Source organism: Oncorhynchus clarkii, chromosome 20, assembly GCF_045791955.1.
Source record: "Oncorhynchus clarkii lewisi isolate Uvic-CL-2024 chromosome 20, UVic_Ocla_1.0, whole genome shotgun sequence".
Taxonomy (NCBI): Eukaryota; Metazoa; Chordata; class Actinopteri; order Salmoniformes; family Salmonidae; genus Oncorhynchus; species Oncorhynchus clarkii.
In genome coordinates this window covers 24954809-24971239 of record NC_092166.1, presented here as the reverse complement: position 1 = coordinate 24971239, position 16431 = coordinate 24954809, and positions in this window count along the sequence as shown.

The following is a 16431-nucleotide window of genomic DNA, read 5'->3' as shown; positions in this document are numbered from 1 at the left end:
CCATGGGCGGCTGCCCATGTCGCCTAAACCTAAATCTGCCACTGCACCCAAGTACTCTGCAGCTGCCACCACAACATCTATCCTCTGTGATTTATGTTCCATCCTGCGGTACAATTAACAACCATGGCCATGAACACAAAAAAACAACCTTACTGAAGCACGTTATTCCTTTCACTCTCTGTTCACCTCGGCCTACTCACAGGGATCTTCTTAGGATCCCTCACCCTGGACCCACCTTCCTCTACTACTCTCTTCACTGCCTCAGCATATGACACCTTCTGCACTACTCTGACAGGACACCTCTAATCTCCGGCAGCATGGGTACCCCTACAGTTTACACACATAACTTTTTCCACCAATACTACAAATTCCTTTGTCTGATGTCCTCCTGCACACGTCTCATATCTAGGAATCTCCCTCCTACACACTGCTGCCACATGACCATAAACTTGACACCTAAAACACCACAATGGGTTCTGGACAAAAGCGTTCACGGCTCCCGGCCAATCACAATCATCGTAGCAACTTCTGCTTTAAAATTCGACCAATCGTATGACTCCTTAAAAAGCCGTAAGAGGTGGTGTTTTTGTTATTCCACTAGCTAGGTTACCATCAAATTGGCTACAGATTTTAATGCAAATATGAACAAATCTGAATAAAGAAAATATGTGAATTTTGCCACCAGTGGTGTGTTTCCACCAAATAGACTTGTTGTAGATAAAAGTCCGTGTGTGATCATGTAGTGCACACAATGTACTTTTTCACTTACGTGTTCCAAATAAAAATCAACTCTGCCGATAGTTTTGCCACAAAAACTGTTGCGTCAAATAGCAAATGTGCCTACTCTGGTCTTGGCACGTGCTCTCTAGCCAACAGCTCGTAGATCCAGTGTGGGTAGGCTGTGTGGGTAAACTAGTCTGCATTATCCGAGTATTATGGATAAGAGTGAGAATATTTTTATTTGCCAAATGACAGTCAAGCGTCATGTCACCAGAATAAGACACCTCAATATTTTTGGGAAACGAGCATCAAGATCACCGTGCACTTTCACCACCCTGTGAAGTATATTATAACTTATTCCATATGTAGCCTAATAAACTGCATGGTTTCCGGAGTCATCGTAGGAGAACCACACACCATATCTTAATGTGACTCCAGTTAAACTTCCATATGATGGTTATTATATAAATATTTGCCCATAAAGGCCATTTCTTGCTAAATAAATTCTACTGACACAAAAGAATCCCACCATGTCGAACAAACACGTTATCTGTCTGCATTTATAAAATTGTACCGAAACTTCCTGTTTCCATCACATCTTGATTTTTTTAATGAATAAAAACTGTGGATGGAAACGTGGTTAATAAACCGTCAGTTTCGGTAGATTTTATAAATGCCGACAGATCATTTGTTCGTTCGACATGGTGGGATTTTTTTGTGTCTGTAAAATTAGTTTCCCACCGGTGGGAAAATGTGCATATTGTCTTTATGCAGATTTTAGAATATAGGCAGGAAAATCTGTCACCATTTGGATGGAAACCTAGCTAGTGAGGCAGAAACCTTTTGGACTTTTTCACTTTTGGGGCACTCAAAGTAATAAAACTCAGAGGACTAAAATAGTTCTGAAATGCTCTGGCACCCCCTGAAAAATCAGAATAAAAAAAGAATACATGAATACATTTTTTTTTTTTTATAAATATTTTTTCACAAAAGTAGTGCCCTGGGCCTTTACTAATACTGGCGGACCAACATTTTTTTTCAGCGTATCTGCTTTGGCAAAAAATGTAGTTGTATAATTAAGAACAATTGCAGGATTCTATAGTTGGAATTGTAATAGTTGTTGCCCCGTCCCTTTTTCTGCAATTGTCATTCTAATGGAATCAAAGGACAAAACCCTGTCCTCAAACATTTACATCAAAAGGAGCAAAGTTATGGGCAAAGACACAAAACATCCACATCAAATAAAATATTTTTCTTGATCAAATAAAATGGAAAAACAACCACTTGTTATGCAGTATTAATTTACCATCCTTACAAACCACTTAATGTAAATGTACAATCTTGTATTGTACATAGGCTGGTCATCTAGGTTTGTACCTGTATACTTTCCATCACCATGAAGAAAAACAATACACAGTACAGTAATTGAATACATTGAGACATCAATTGGTTTGTGATGATGTGGCTCATTTGGTAGACCATTGCAATGCTATGGTTGTGCGTTCGATTCCCACGGGGGACCAATATGAAAATGTATGTCTGTTTGTATCTATCTCTGTCACACAAACACCTATACAAACACTCATACACCTATACAACAACTGCTTGGTTAGATTACAATAGTCACATGGTGGCTGGTTCAGTGGGGTTGGCATGTGGATGGCAGGGGCTGTGGAATGTTTATTCCCACTGTATGAGCGATAGAGAGAATGAGAGAGAGGCATGCACAGTTTCCACCATCCAATACAATCATCATTACCCTCTTTGGTTTTCCTCCGTTGTAATATCTGGCACATACACTGGCTGGGGTCTCCGACTGAATTGAACTGGAATTATAGCATTTAGGTTCTACAATTTTGCTTTTTCAGAGTACTTTGATGTAGGTGCTAGTTTAACCTTTAATACTTAGATATGTTTGGGGGGGAATTAGAATGACATGGTCTGTGTTATAATTTGTTACATTTTACACACACTCACACTCACACACTTGCACGCACACACAAACCTGAAAGGAGGGACTTAAAAGTGCTGTTTTTCTCAGGGCCCAGACAAATGTCCCTTTCATTCCTTCCCAACAGAAGGGACCACCTGTTCCTGGGATTGGTGGCTTTTGTCAAGGAGGTCATCCTGGCCAAGGGACTTTCACAATGTTGCCCTGCCTGTCCAGTTCTACCGCCAACGGCTGCCAGTTCTACTTCCAACGGTTCTGCAAGGGGCTGTGGTGGCAAGAGGAGATACTTACATTTTATGGGCATGCAGGGCCAGCTCTATTTTAGAGGTGTAAGTAACATGACATAAACAAGAATATATACATCTGGAAAGTCTGCTGAGGCAAGTTCAAAGTTGTCTGTTTGACCCATTTCTCCACCACAAGGTGAAACAACCAGAACCATATAAAGCTTCCAGGAAGACCAGGTGTTTATGACCAAGAAACTGGGAAAGGACAGAAAATGATGACAACAATTTTAGAGTTGTGTTGTCATGTAATAGTCGCCCAGGTATATGAAATATGCTATGGTATACTATCTATGGTATACTATGGTATACTATCATCACACAATTATTTTGGTTGAATAAGGTAGGACTTTCGGATTTGAATGTATCAACAGCTTGATACATGGTTAGGCCTAAGTGAGACGTGATGAACACTGGGTTTTCAATCTTGTGAGCAGCTCTATAGTGACCAAAGTAAAGTACAAAAAGCATACATAAAGACACTTTATTTTCTATGAAGGAAAAGCAATGCATGGTTCTCTGTAGCTCAGTTGGTAGGGCATGGTGCTTGCAATGGCAGGGTAGTGGGTTCTATTCCCGGGACCACCCATATGTTTAAAAAATTAAGTTGTTTGGGATAAAAGTGCCTGCTAAATGGCATATAGATTTATGTGTTTGTATACAGTAAATCACAGAGTTGGTTATCTAATTGCAATGTTTCATACCCTGTTCTATAGCATGGATGAATGTAACTTGAGTAAATCCTGAAAATCAGATGAACAATGGCAGTGAAGTACATCTCCTCCCAAAACAGTGCAATTCCCTTTTATTAGAAAAGCAGAATTTGTTTAAATTCAATGGGCAATAGAAATATGAATTCACTGGGGAGCCAGGCCCACAAAAGGGCTTTATTACAGACAGAAATACTCCTCGGGCTGGGGTGGTTACATGTGGTCTGTGATTGTGAGGCCGCTTTGGACATATTGCCAAATTCTCTAAAACGATGTTGGAGGCAGCTTATGGTACAGAAATTAACATTACATTCTCTGGCAACAGCTCTGGTGGATATTACTGCAGTCAGCGTGCCAACTGCACGCTCCCTCAAAACTTGAGGCATCTGTGGCATTGTGTTGTGTGACAAAACTGCACATTTTAGAGTGGTCTTTTATTGTGGGGCGGCAGGGTAGCCTAGTGGTTAGAGCGTTGGACTAGTAACTGGAAGGTTGCAAGTTCAAACCCACTAGGCTGTCATTGAAAATAAGAATTTGTTCTTAACTAACTTGCCTGGTTAAATAAAGGTCAAATTAAAAATTGTCCCCACCACAAGGTGCACCTGTCTAATGGTAATGCTGTTTAATCAGTTTCTTGATATGCCACACCTGTCAGGTGAATGGATTATCTTGGCAAAGGAGAAATGCTCACTAACAGGGATATAAACACATTTGTGCGAAAATATGTGAGAGAAATAAGCTTTTTGTGCATATGGAACATTTCTAGGATTTTTTATTTCAGCTCAATACATGTTGCATTTCTATATATATTTTTTTATATTTCATCGTTTTTGATCACTTTCAAAATAAATGTACTTACTTGAATCGGTTCTCCCACTTCCTCCGTTTTCTGGGTCCAACTAAATAATGGTCAATCTTCCCAAAGTTTCCGGTGGCAGCGAAACGCAACCAGCTGTGTGGACGATTGGAGGGCACCCAACAGACTGAGTTTTGTCTTCCAACATGGCGCCTGGTGCAGTTGCTAGGTGATTTGTGATGCAACTGCAAGCCCTCTTTACAGGTAACTGCCAAAATAAAGGAAACATGGGTCTCAAAGGAGAATAAGGGTGTGTGTGCATGTCTCAGTCACCAGATCTCAACCCAAATTATGGAATTTCTCATGGAAGAATGACATTGCATCCCTCCAATAGAGTTCAAGACACTTGTAGAATCTATGCCAAGGCTTATTGAAGCTAACATATAATAATGAAAACATAAAAGAAAAATGTATAGAACTGCTACATTCAATCTGGGAGACAACCTGAACCGTTTGGCACTCTCTTCACCAGCAAACTCACAAAGAAAAACAGGAGGCACACTCAACACAAGCATATTATTGAAACATCTTCAATATTTCAACCTGTAGTACACTGAAACTAAGCCCCTTTCTTCCTTCCTTTCTGTCTAGACTGTAAACAGGAAATTGAGTGACTTGGCGTGGGTCACCTGGTATGTTATGGTGTTAGTGTTTCTATGCCAGGACTCACCCTGCTGCTTTGATCCTCTTGGGCCTAAAGGCCTCCACCTGTTTAAGGAGAGTCTTCATTGTCTTGCCTGTGTCTACAATGGCCTGTCAACACTCAAAGTCAAAAATACACCAAGCTGAGAGCTCACTGGTATCTCACACGAACAAAACAAATAAGAGTGCTCTAAAAAATAAACAATATGTGTGTGAGCATGCGCACAAGAGAGTGTGTGTTTGTGTGTGTGCATGTGTGTACAGTAGCTATGTGTGTAGCCCCAGTTGCACTGAACAGTCTGAACCCACAGTTAAAAAGGGGACAACCAAAGTGTGACCCAGGGTAACACAGAAACCCATCTGACCCTGAACACCACTAGTGACACAGGTCAAATCAAATCAAATGTATTTACAGTATATAGCTATTCTTACATCAGCTGATACCTCAAAGTGCTGTACAGAAACCCAGCCTAAAACCCCAAACCCCAGGTGGTTTAAGTCATTCAGCTTGCGATGAAGGGGAAGCTGCATTGTGTGGCTCTATTGTGTAGCCCCTCTATTCATAACACGTGTGTGTGTGTGTGTGTGTGTGTGTGTGTGTGTGTGTGTGTATGTTCATGTGTGTTGGGGGGTTGATTGTGAGGGGCATGACATTGAACACATTCCCCTGTAATCCATCAATGCAACAAATGCAATGGCAGCCATTCTTGTCATACAGTCATTTATGGCATTCGATGACATAGGCCAACTAGTTCATGACACATTAGGTGCATTATTAGATGACGGTGAGACTAGAAATGGGAGAGTGTATGTCCTTTTAATATGGAAACCTATTCTATGATACAAAGAACAGAACTGCACAGGACTTAAAGAGGCTCATATAATAACTTCCAATAACTGCTTCAGTATCTTCCACTATTAGAAGTGCCATTTGCTTTGATTCTGTACATTTTGTAAGAGTATTTTGGCATTTTATTAATGTTTCTGTATAGACTACTAATGGACACAGCTGTATTCATATGCTTGTTCTAAGGATGTCTGCTTATGGTAAGCACGGACTGTTTTCATTTGTTTCAAAGATAATCTTTCCCAATGCAAAGGTCCCTATAATAGGCACACAATTACTGTGCTAAGAGGAACGTTTCTGAATCAATTCTGAGAAGGGACAATCAAGCTTCCCTAATGGACAGACTCAGACAATCAATTAAAAAGTTGTGACTGTCCAATTCAGGATTGAATTCATTAGGACACACCACAGAATTTTTTTTTGCATTGGTAAATGATAAGGAGCATTTCTTATTGGATAAGTTTGTGTAGTCCTTCTTTGTTTCAGTCTGTTTTGTTCTGTTTGGTGCCTAATGAATATGACCCTGGTCTGGTAGAACTCACACCTACATACAGAGAATGAGAGCTATGAGGCAATGTCCTCCACTCCCCATGACTTTGATAAACATCTGGAGAAAGTTATGGAGTATTTGATGGATGTACTCCGAGACTCCAGTAGAGGAGAGGAAGGAAATAAGCATGTTGACTCACCTCCACGATTAGGATATTATTTTTTGTAAGAGAGAACGGAGAAAGGAAGCAGTTATGCATGGGTAGGAATAGTAAAGATGTATCTGCAATCTACCACATTGCTGCACATGCATACCAAGATAACATTGACTGAAAAACTTGGTTGAGACGGATTTGCAATAGGTGCATACAGTATGAAGAGTTTCTTTCCAAAACGCTAGATATCCATTTTCAGAAATGTTGGTAAATTCTCTTTATTGTTTAAATAAATAATTAAAGACTGGTGTATTTCTTCGCCATCTAATGATGGCATGGGGTTGTCGAATGACAAACATTCGCTTAAAATCTATCACTTGATGGTTTCATTTCAGAGAGACACATAATGAAGTTTTTTTGCAAAATGCAATATATCCGACTCACTCTCAGATTAATAAGTAGTACTACTAGGTTTTACACAGTCAAATGTAACAAATAACTACATTTGTAATAAAGAACTGTAAAAATTATACATTTGTGAAATCAGTATTTACAAAATGTTAAAGATAATAATTTAATATGACATCTGTATGTAAAACCTTTACATTAGACATTTTTCTCAATTACAACATGCTCTTATCCAGAACAAGTGCATTCATCTTAAGATAGCTAGGTGAGACAACCATGCATCACAGTCAAATATACAGGATGTGAACATTCCATTAAATCAAATCAAATCAAATTGTATTGGTCACATAGACATGGTTAGCAGATGTTATTGCGAGTGTAGCGAAATGCTTGTGCTTTTAGTTCTGACAGTGCAGCAATATCTAACAAGTAATCTAAGAATTACACAACAATTACCTAATAAACACACATCTAAGTAAAGGATCGGAATAAGAATATATACATATAAATAGTATATGGATGAGCAATGACCGAACGGCATAGGCAAAATGCAATAGATGGTATAAAATACAGTATATACATATGAGATGTGTAATGCAAGATATGTAAACATGATTAAAGTGGCATTATTAAAGTGACTATTTATTAAAGTGGCCAATGATTTCAGGTCTGTTTGTAGGCGGCAGCCTCGCTGTGTTAGTGATGGCTATTTAACAGTCTGATGGCCTTGAGATAGAAGCTGTTTTTCAGTCTCTCGGTCCCAGCTTTGATGCACCGGTACTGACCTCGCCTTCTGGATGGTAGCGGGGTGAACAGGCAGTGGCTCGGGTGGTTGTTGTCCTTGATGATCTTTTTGGCCTTCCTGTGACATTGGGTGCTGTAGGTGTCCTGGTGGGCAGGTAGTTTGCCCCCGGTGATGCGTTGTGCAGACTGCACCACCCTCTGGAGAGCCCTGCAGTTATGGGCAGTGCAGTTGCTGTACCAGGCGGTGATACAGCCCGACAGGATGCTCTCAATTGTACATCTGTAGAAGTTTGTGAGGGTTTTAGGTGACATGCAAAGTTTCTTCAGCTTCCTGAGGTTGAAGAGATGCTGTTGCACCCTTTTCACCACACTGTCTGTGTGGGTGGTCCATTTCAGTTTGTCCATGATGTGAACGCTGAGGAACTTAAAACTTTCCACCTTCTCCACTGCTGTCCCGTCGATGTGAATAGAGGGGTGGTCCCTCTGCTGTTTCCTGAAGTTCACGATCATCTCCTTTGTTTTGTTGACGTTGAGTGAGAGGTTGTTTTCCTGACACCACATTCTGAGTGTCCTCACCACCTCCCTATTGGCTGTCTCGTTGTTGTTGGTAATCAAGCCCACTACTGTTGTGTCGTCTGCAAACTTGATGATTGAGTTGGAGGCGTGCTTGGCCACCCAGTCATGCGTGAACAGGGAGTACAGGAAGGGGGCTGAGCACGCCCCTTGTGGGGCCCCAGTGTTGAGGATCAGCGAAGTGGAGATGTTGTTTCCTACCTTCACCACCTGGGGGTGGCCCATCAGGAAGTCCAGAACCCAGTTGCACAGGGCGGGTTGAGACCCAAGGCCCAGAGCTTAATGATGGGCTTGGAGAGTACTTTGGTGTTGAATCATCATTCATTCAGTGGTTTGCGCTTTCAGGTGTGCACGAATGCTGCCATCTATCTATCCATGGTTTCTGGTTAGGGTAGGTTTTAATAGTCAGAGCAGGTACAATTTCTCCTATATATTTCCTGATGAGTTCAGTCATCGTATCTGTGTTTTCGTCAATGTTATTCTCTGGGCGTGAAAAATAAAGGCTTTCTATGGTCAGGACGTGACACTAGGCTTGCCATAACAAAGGGGTTGAATACTTATTGGCATTTCAGCTTGTCATTTTTTATTAATTTGTGCAAATTTCGAAAAACATAATTCCATTTTGACATTAAGAGGTATTGTGTGTAGGCCAGTGAAGATCAGCAATGGAAGAGTAATAGTTTACACACACATGAAGGTGCCCATAAGCAATCATTTCTGATTAAAAACACACATTTGGATATAGCATTTTGGAAATAAAGTCTTCACATGGGGGCGACTCCATAACCACATGAAATGCAGGATACTGACAAAATAAAGGAAACACCAACGTGAAGTGTCATAGTAGGGCGTTAGACCACCACGAGCCAGAACAGCTTCAATGCACCTTGGCAAGTGCTTGAAACTCTATTGGAGGGATGCAACACCATTCTTCCAAAAATAAATATAATCATTAGGGGTTTTGTTGATGGTGGTGGAAAAGCTGTCTCAGCCGCTACTTCAAAATCTCTTGTAAGTGTTCAATTGGGTTGAGATCTGGTGACAGATGGCCATGGAATATGGTCTACACCATTTTCATGCTCATCAAACCATTCAGTATCCACTCGTGCCCTGTGGATGGGAGCATTGTCATCCTATGGGGCATAGCCATGGTAGCCAAAGTAAGGCCTGCCCAAAATGTTTATACATGACTCTAAGCATGATGGAATGTTAGTTGCTTAATTAACTCAGGAACCACGCCTATCTCTCATTTACTCAAGTGTTTCCATTATTTTGGCAGTTACCTGTAATTATGCACATCATATATTGAGTGTCAGAAAAATATCAATGTTAAAACAATGTTAAACAAACATATTTCGGACAATGGTAAGCATAAAAAAAGTACATGCCTATGCCCACACAAAGGCACTATGAAGTCTAACATGGCATGGGACATATGGATTTAGAGGTAGAATACTCAATAAGTGTTTTCCCTAGACAAAGTGATCCGTTATGAAAATGTTTTGTTTTCTTCTAGTTGCAGAGGAACGGAACATTCCTGATATTGCAGAAAGTCTATCAGAGGCATGCCTCCCACTGTTGACCTATTGCCCTATGCAGGCAGGGACAGCCAGCCAATACCAGACATCACATGTTGCAGAATAAATAAGGTGGCCAATCATATTGGACAAAACAAGGGCTTTCTACTCAGTCGTCCAGGGGCATGATCCAACTCTTCCTGATTATTAATGCTAGCGGTGTGTGACTTATTACTTTATATTGGTGATTACACAAGGCATGTCTAAATAATGCCTTGCTTATCTGACTAGAAAGTCTGTGTCTTCTCTCTCTCTGTGGCTCTCTGTCCACTTGCATTGTCTGCAATTTAGCATGGATGTGTATTTGAGGAACTTTTGACGCAAATATGAACTAAGGTATTCTCAAGACTCAAGAGAAGACAATAAACATCCCAATCCTAAACATGCTGCCTGAAAACAAACATATCTACGTACAGTGGTAGTGCTGTACTGTACTTTAATTTCATGTGAAGAATGCAGTCAAGCAGAAATTAAGCCATGCTGAGTTGATGCTTTGTCTGTCTTTCTGGGGCTCAGTAGTTCCATTAACTTCTTCAAGACAGTAAACAATTACTAATCTTAATCCTCAATCCAGATTCCAGACAGTGTAAACTATATGGGTAGAAACTGGAATCTCTCGCTAGTATCTACAATACATCAGTGGTAGATATTGTGTCAACTTTCCCTAGGCCTCAATTACTTAACAATCCACAGTTTTACTCTATGTACAATAGCCAGTACCTGTCTCAAAGAAACAATAAACCACATAGTAACTCTAAATGACTTCACACACAGTCCTAGCATTATCTGTGTATAAAAGCAACAGAGAAATGAGTTAAACTCACCATCCCATAACTCATCAGTGGTTCAGCATTTTCTTACACACTAATATCTGAGCCACGCCTCTCTAAAGGCTGTGTCAGTGTGTGTGTCTGATTTATGTCAGCAGCGTCTCCCTCGCTGACCTATGATCCCATTAATGGCTGGACACGCAGACACAGACAGACAGACAGACAGACAGACAGACAGACAGACAGACAGACAGACAGACAGGCAGACAGACAGGCAGGCAGGCAGGCAGACAGACAGACAGACAGACAGAGGCAGGCAGGCAGGCAGGCAGACAGACAGACAGACAGACAGACAGACAGACAGACAGACAGACAGACAGACAGACAGACAGACAGACAGACAGACAGACAGACAGACAGACAGACAGAGAGGCACTGCAGAATAGTGACAAATAAAGCCAATGTCTTGTTCTCCCAAGACAATGAGCAATGATGCTATGTTTCTAGTATGACATCAGCAGCTATTTAAGCAAACAAACGTTGTATGTCGCAAATATAATATACAGTATATACTTTAATGGGTGGAAGGAGAATTGGTAGCAGCAGTTTGCCAGAAATGGTGATAAATTCTAGTCCTGACAGAAGAGGAAAGATGTGGTCATAGCTTTGTCACATGTCCAGGTTGTGGATTAAATCTAATCAAGGCCATAACTAACCACGGTCTTTGAGTTCAGCTCCAAAATTTGGGGAGGCTGAATGTGGGGAAGACTGCCACCTTTTGGTTGTTTAGAGATACTGCCCAACTCTTTTTCAGTTCAGAATAACAACAACTACTACTGAGAAGCGCCACGATCATATCAACTGCTTTCAAGACACATCATTTACTTTTTAAGTGCGAACAGGTCATAGAACCGGTCATAGTAGGGGTGCTGCAGCACCCCCTGATAAGTAAAAAAACAACATATATATTAATTTAAACAAATCATTTTAATAAATCAATACAAATGATTTGCCAAGTCAGTGAACTAGGCCTTTATTACTCCTGTACTAGTGAAGAAAAACTCTCGTCAGCAGCTCTCGTCAGCAGCAGCCTTCTGCATTTATGCTAAATATTTGACCTGTCCATGATGATGCCATTTGGGATGCAAAAACCCTCTAGATCCCCAGAGTAGTGTTTTGGATAGTTAAACAGCTCTAAACTGTAACCTGGCCAGTCATGATCTTGGAGGGAAAATATAATAGTCATCCAAATATTTGCATGCAGTTTAAGTGACAAGTGAAGTCCATACCAGGCATCTAACAGGCATGTGTAATAATTATGTAACAAGCAACCAAAGTCATTTTGTTTGTTTGTAGTAGGTTGTTTTTTTGTAGTAGGCACATTTATATGTAACATATTTAACAGCAAGTATCCACGTCAAAGTGATCACTAATTCAGGGTACATCCCATGGCCAAGTATGCTTTCTTTTCCAAACAATGTTATTGTATTTACCACAATTCCTCCACATTTCTGGAACCCAAATTGGTTTTTATTTTAATTTGATTTTACCTTTATTTATACAGGTTTTTCTTATTGAGATAACATCTATTTTCCAAGAGAGACCTGGTCCAATAGCAAGAGGGGGAGCAACATTTTAGACAAAACAACTTACATACACTAACACAACATTAAACAAAACTATTAACACACGTTCAGTACAACAAAAACATGTTACGTTAAAAACACAAAAGTATTGACTAAAAACAGCTGTCCTAAAGACAATTACACTCTTCTATGATATATACATCGATCAAGTGTTTAAACTCCACCAACAAAACTAGATCATCAAATTTTAAAATGTTCAGGAGACAATTCCAGGACCATGGAGCAAAGTAACTAAAGCTATTTCTACCATGACCTGTTGGGATCGTAATTGATATTTATTTACCGACCTGACTAAAAAAGAACAGCAATAAAATGGCATTTTACCCAATATGGCCTTGTAAATCAGTGTATACCAGTGTTTAAGCCTACGCAAGGTCAGTGACGACCAGCCAACAGCGCTGTAGAGATCACAATGATGTGTTAGACGTTTTCAGAGAGGTAGTAGTTAGTTGGAGATCATGGCAGGGCGTCACCGCTGAGCTACCTCAGCGGTGGTGCACGAAACTATTTTGTAATGGAAGAATCCCCTATACAACCGTTAGAGAAAGTCATAGGTGAATGGCTAAACTTGAAAAAAACAAACACTAAAGTAACATTATTATTCAAATGATGTTATAACGTTCGTCGAAATGGGTAGACCAAGGCGAGGCGTGATTTGGGTTCCTCATATTTTATTTAAATGTGAACCAGCAACAAAACAATAAAGAGAAACAAACAAACAAACATACAGCCTTGTAGGGCTCAAAAGCAACAATACAAAAACAAGATCCCACATACCACAGGTGGGAAAAGGCTGCCTAAATATGATCCCCAATCAGAGACAACGATAGACAGCTGCCTCTGATTGGGAACCATACCAGGCCAACATAGAAATACAAAAACTAGACTACACATAGAAATAATGAACTAGAACACACCCCCAGTCACGCCCCGACCTACTCCACCATAGAAAATAAAGGCTTTCTATGGTCAGGACGTGACAGATGTATCAATAATCCATCCAATTGCTAGTATTTCAATCTTCAAGATCCCTGTAAACACCCAGAGCAATATTATTGGTGTCTTTTTTTAGGCACTAACTCTGCCATGATTTGTTGGGCAAAGCCTATTGGCAAATTAATCTAGTTTTTGTAGGGTTTTGGATAAACACCAAAAATATGGTCCTTGTCTGGAGTCCATTCATTTTCCCTATAGGAATGGCTGAACGAACCAATGGTAACTCATTTCCTGTTTTTAGGATTACAAACTGGCGTGCTCTGTACTGAGGGATTAACATTGCCATCTTGTGGTATGAAAACAAACTTGCACAGAGCCCCTCATGTAGTGGTGAATGTACACCCATTCACCACAAGAGGGAACTCTGCTAATAAAGGGCCACACCACACACACACACACACACACACACACACACACACACGCAACCAATGTGTAACCGATGTGAAATGGCTAGAGAGGGACGGAAGGTATACTGTTACACACGCACACACACACAAAACTGCAGTGCAAACCTCTGCTTAATGGTCCACAGGCCCCACACACGTACCAAACACTATTCTTCCATGATCCCTTTTAAACATTTCACCATATAAATCCACCTTTAATTTTATCTGTCTTTGTGATTACTCTAATGAGCCAGATTCTAAGATTCCAAGACCCCTCTCCCCTCCCATGAAACCGTACGGGATCCTTTTTGTTCATTTTGTGTAGCAGCATGAGATCCGTTGTGGAATAGCTCTGTCGCTCCACATTAGTGGCGTCTGCTGGGAGTTGTTTAGGAGGGTTGGACAAGGTGTCTGGGCCACCCTCCTGCGCCGTGCAGCGCGGAGTGGGCCCATCCACATCCACGGCAGCTGTAATTATTAAACAGGGGTGTAACAACAGCTGGAGAGCCAGATGTCAACAGAGAGAAACATTTGATTTCTATCAGACAGTTTAGTGTGTCACCTCTAAAGAATGGAGTAATTTAACACTCATCTAAAATGGTGTTGCAGCCAGGGTTTCTGAAAATGATTTAAATTACTCAAAGCTTGTAGTCTGTATGAGTTCACTTTTTCTACTTCACAAACAACATAACACAAAAACACCAAAACAAAATGCCCACTATACAAAACTTTATCTTCAAAATTCTATCAAATGTCTCAGATTTTTATTTAACTTATAATAATAATAACATACAGTGCCTTCAGAAATGATTCACACCCCTTGACTTTTTCCACATTGTTGTGTTACAGTCTGAATTGAACATGTATTAAATTGAGATTTTGTGTCACTGACCTACACACAATACTCCATAATGTCAAAGTGGAATTAAGTTTTTAGACATTTTTACAAATTAATAAAAAATGAAAAGCTGAAATGTCTTGAGTCAATAAGTATTCACCCCCTATCGTTCTGTCTAAATAAGTTCAGAAGGAAACATTTGCTTAACAGGTCACATAATTAGGGGCTCCCGAGTGGCGCAGCGGTCTAAGGCACTGCATCTCAGTACTAGAGGCATCACTGCAGACCCTGGTTTGATTCCAGGCTGTATTGGGAATCTCATAAGGCGACTCACAATTGGCCAAGCGTCGTCCAGGTTAGGGTTTGGCCGCGGTAGGCCGTCATTGTAAATTAGAATGTGTTCTTAACTGACTTGCCTAGTTAAATAAAAGTTAAATAATAAGTTGCATGGACTCACTGTGTGCAATAATAGTGTTTAACATGGTTTTTGAATGACTACCTCATCTCTGTACCCCAAACATACAATTGTCTCTAAGGTTCCTCAGTCGAGCAGTACATTTCAAACACAGATTCAACCACAAAGATGAGGCACCTGATAGATTAAAATAACAACAACAACAACAACAAAAACAGACATTGAATATCCCTTTGACCAAGGTGGAGCTATTAATTACACTTTGGATGGTGTATCAATACACCCACTCACTACAATACACCCGGGGCGGCAGGGTAGCCTAGTGGTTAGAGCGTTGGACTAGTAAATGGAAAGTTGCAACTTCAAATCCCTGAGCTGACAAGGTACAAATCTGTCGTTCTGCCCCTGAACAGGCAGTTAACCCACTGTTCCTAGGCCGTAATTGAAAATAAGAATTTGTTCTTAACTTACTTGCCTAGTTAAATAAAGGTTAAAAAATTAAAAAAAGATACAGACGTCCTAACTCAGTTGCTGGAGAGGAAGGAAACCGCTTGGGGATTTCACCATAAGGTCAATGGTGATAGGAGAAAACTGGGGATGGATCCACAACATTGTAGTTACTCCACAATACTAACCTAAATGACAGAGTGAAAAGAAGGAATCCTGAATAGAATACAAATATTCCAAAACATGTATCCTGTTTGCAATAAGGCACTAAAGTAAAACTGAAAAATTGTGGCAAATAAATTAACTTTATGTCCTGAATACAAAGCTTCTATGTTTGGGGCAAATCCAACACATCACTGAGTACCACTCTTCTTATTTTCAAGCATCATGTTATGGGTATGCTTGTCATCGGCAAGGACTAGGGAGTTTTTTTTAGGATAAAAAGAAATGGAATAGAGCTAAGCACAGGCAAAATCCAGAGGAAAACCTGCTTTCCAACAGACACTTGGAGACAAATTCACCTATCAGGACAAAAACCTAAAATACAAGGCCAAATATACACTGGAGTTGCTTACCAAGATGACATTGAATGTTCCTGAGTGGGTTAGTTACAGACGACGATGGGCCGATTGTGCGCCCCCTCATGGGTCTCCCGATCGCGGCCAGCTGCGACACAGCCTGGGATCAAACGCGGATCTGTAGTGACACCTCTAGCATTGTGATGCAGTGCCTTAGGCCACTGCACCACTCGGGAGGCCCGATCAGCAACCAACTTGACAGAGCTTTAAGAATTTTCAAAAGAATAAATGTGCAAATATTGTACAATCCAGGTGTGCAAAGCTCTTAGAGACTTACCCAGAAAGACTCACAGCTGTAATCGCTGGCAAAGGTGATTCTAACATGTATTGACTCAGGAGTGTGAATACTTACGTACAACAATATATTTCTGTATTTCCTTTTCAATACCTTTGCAAACA